Below are 3660 nucleotides of genomic sequence, written 5' to 3'. Positions count from 1 at the left end.
CAAGCGCATGTAGGCTTTCTACTACGATATTTAATTTTTAAACATCAAGAAATGAATCGATATACATCAACCGTCACCATATTTTTTACGAGGAGGTGCTATATTTTGTCACACCCGGTTTTTGGAAGGTAAACCGAATGCGAACCATGTACGTGCCAGGATCAGAACTCACGTACACAGCGATTACATAATTGGACATCATCACACAATGCTTGAATTAAATAGCGGAAAGGTACGTAGTTACATCAAGATGTCAGAGACATCCAGAGTCTATTACATAACCATAGAGTTTAACATTAACATCAAAGTGCGGAGTAACGAAACGAAGAATGTAAGCCTACACAGGCAGCTAACTGGGGGTTTGCCACTAAAGTAAGCTAGAACTCATCGCAGTCCTGGAACTCCTCAAAGTCCTCCATGTTACCAGCTTCACCTCCTGAGCACTGAGAACAATTGGGACAACCTGGGGTGGGGTGGTTTGTAAAGCAAGGGTGAGTACACTTCAACGTACTCAGCAAATGTCCCATTTGGCTAAAGTGGACTAGCTATATGTGGAGTTAAGGTTAAGCAATTGCTTTTAGTTAGTCAGGTTTTATTACTATAAGTAGAGCCATGTTTTAGTAATAAACCCAGTTATTACCCGGAGGTACTCCCTCCAAGAGGAAATATGAGAGCACCTAGGGGGGTGAATAGGTGATCTTGTAAAAATCAAATACTTGTAGCCACAAAACTTGGTTAAGTGTTAGCTCAATAGAATCAAGTGGCGAAGGACCAAGCTCTTGTGAAACACAATGGTCACGAAGAAAACAAGCACAAGAGACACGGTGATTTATCCCGTGGTTCGGCCAAGTGTAATACTTGCCTACTCCACATTGTGGCGTCCCAATGGACGAGGGCTGCACTCAACCCCTTTCAAGTGATCCAATGATCAACTTGAGTACCACGGTGTTTTCCTTTCTTATACTTTCTCCCGTTCGCGAGGAATCTCCACAACTTGGAGCCTCTCACCCTTACACTTGATGATCACAAAGAAGCACGGAAGTAAGGGAGGGGAGAGCAACACACACAAGACTCAAAGCACGAGCACAAACACGCACACAAGCCACAACTTGAGCTCACAACACAATGCGAGGAGTTCTCTACTCAAATAGAGCTCAAGTCACTATCACAAAGAATCAAATGCGCGAGAATGGAGTCTTGGTGCTTAGAGATGATCAAAGAATGCTTGGGTGACTCCTCCATGCGCCCAGGGGTCCCTTTTATAGCCCCAAGGCAGCTAGGAGCTATTGGAGGCAATATGGGAAGGCAATTCTTGCCTTCTGTCGGGTGGCACACCGGACAGTCCGGTGCACCACCGGACAGACACTGTTCATGGTCCGGTGCAGATCGCCTTCCTGAAATGGCACAGCCTACCGTTGCAGAATTGTAGCCGTTGGCGCACCGAACAATGTCCGGTGCCTCCTGCCGACCGTTGGAGCGTGCCACGCGTCGCCCACGGATTTGGCGGCCGACCGTTGCGCTGGCGGCCGTTGGCTCACTGGACAATCTGGTGCACCACCGGATAGTCCGGTGAATTATAGTCGTACGCCGCCGACGAATTCCCGAGAGTGGCCAGTTCGTTAGAAGCCAGCCTGGCGCACCGGACACTGTCCGGTGCACCACCGGTCAGTCCGGTGTGCCAGACTACGCTGAGTCTTGGCTGCTCCAGCCAAGTCTTTTCATTTTTCTCTTTTCACTGATTCTAGCACTTAGACAAATATATTAGTACACAAAAACCAATGTACTAAGTCTAGAATCATACCTTCTTATTGATTTGCACTTCATCCATCATTTGGCACATAATTACTCAATATGTGTTGGGCACTTAATCACCAAAAATATACTAGAAATGGCCCAAGGGCACATTTCCCTTTCAATCTCCCCCTTTTTGGTGATTTATGCCAACACATCAAAAAGCAACAAATAGAAGTGCAACATCAATGCAATTGAGAACAAAAATTGTCTTTTACAAGATTTGACATATTTGGATCGTTCTTTGCCACCACTTGGTTTGTTTTTGCAAATCAAATTCATTTTCCTATCTCTAGGTCAAACTCACTTGTTTGGGCATAAAGAGAGATAATCCAAGAGAGAAAATGATCAAGATCCAAAAACTCCCCCCTTTTTCCCATAATCATAAATTCTCCCCATAAGAGACCAAATTTTGATAATAAGAGTACTTTGACAAATCAAAAATTCTAACTCTACTATTTTCAAAGTTCTCAAGTGGTAGCTGATCCATTTGCTTTGGCCTTAATTTCTCCCCCTTTGGCATTAAGCAGCAAAACGGGATCATTATTGGCCCTTAAACCCCATTGCCTCACCAAAATCGTTAATTAAGAGTAAAAAGGCAATAAGAGCATGGAGATGAACTTGGAGTAAATTACCCTCTCACCAGAGTGCAGTGGAAGTCTTGCATGGTCCAAGTTCACCTTTCCCTTTCAATCCACCTTTGAGACTAAATTAAGTAAACTCAAGCACACGGTTAGTCTCAAAGGGTCAACTTGTAGCATTTCTCCCCCTAAATATGTGCATCATTCACACATGGACTTGTGAGGTCCGAGGATCCCTTGCACAACTTGAGCACCATACATAAGCAATAATATGCATAAAGGAACATGATCAAGGATATAAAACACATGTATGCTATAGATCAATCCAAGTTACGCGAATCTAAGACATTTAGCTCACTATGCAGCCTGCAAAAGGTCTTCTCATCTAAAGGCTTGGTAAAGATTTTGGCTAGCTGGTTCTCGATGCTAACATAAAACACTTCGATATCTCCCTTTTGCTGGTGGTCTCTCAAAAAGTGATGCCGGATGTCTATGTGCTTTGTGCGGCTGTGTTCAACAGGATTGTCCGCCATGTGGATTGCACTCTCATTATCACATAGGAGTGGGACTTTGCTCAGATTGTAGCCAAAGTCTCGAAGGGTTTGCCTCATCCAAAGTAGTTGCGTGCAACACTGTCCTGCGGCAACATACTCGGCCTTAGTGGTGGATAGGGCAACGGAAGTTTGTTTCTTTGAACTCCAAGACACCAGGGACCTTCCTAGGAATTGGCACGTCCCTGATGTACTCTTCCTATCAACCTTGCACCCGGCATAATCGGAGTCTGAATATCCAATCAAGTCAAAGGTAGACCCCTTTGGATACCAGATCCCGAAGCAAGGCGTAGCAACTAAATATCTAAGAATCCGCTTAACGACCACAAGGTGACATTCCCTTGGGTCGGATTGATATCTAGCACACATGCAAACGCTAAGCATAATATCCGGTCTACTAGCACATAAGTAAAGCAAGGAACCTATCATAGACCGGTATGCCTTTTGATCAACGGACTTACCTCCTTTGTTGAGGTCGACATGTCCGTCGGTTCTCATTGGAGTCTTTGCGGGCTTGGCGTCCTTCATCCCGAACCGCTTGAGCAAGTCTTGCGTGTACTTCGTTTGGGAGATGAAGGTGTCGTCCTTGAGTTGCTTCACTTGGAACCCAAGGAAGTAGTTCAACTCGCCCATCATCGACATCTCAAATTTCTAAGTCATCACCCTACTAAACTCCTCACAAGACTTTTGGTTAGTAGAACCAAATATTATGTCATCGACATAAATTTGGCACACAA

This window comes from Zea mays, chromosome 1, assembly GCF_902167145.1.
Source record: "Zea mays cultivar B73 chromosome 1, Zm-B73-REFERENCE-NAM-5.0, whole genome shotgun sequence".
NCBI classification, from domain to species: domain Eukaryota; kingdom Viridiplantae; phylum Streptophyta; class Magnoliopsida; order Poales; family Poaceae; genus Zea; species Zea mays.
The sequence above is the reverse complement of the archived record's forward strand: the minus strand, read 5'-3'. Positions refer to the sequence as shown.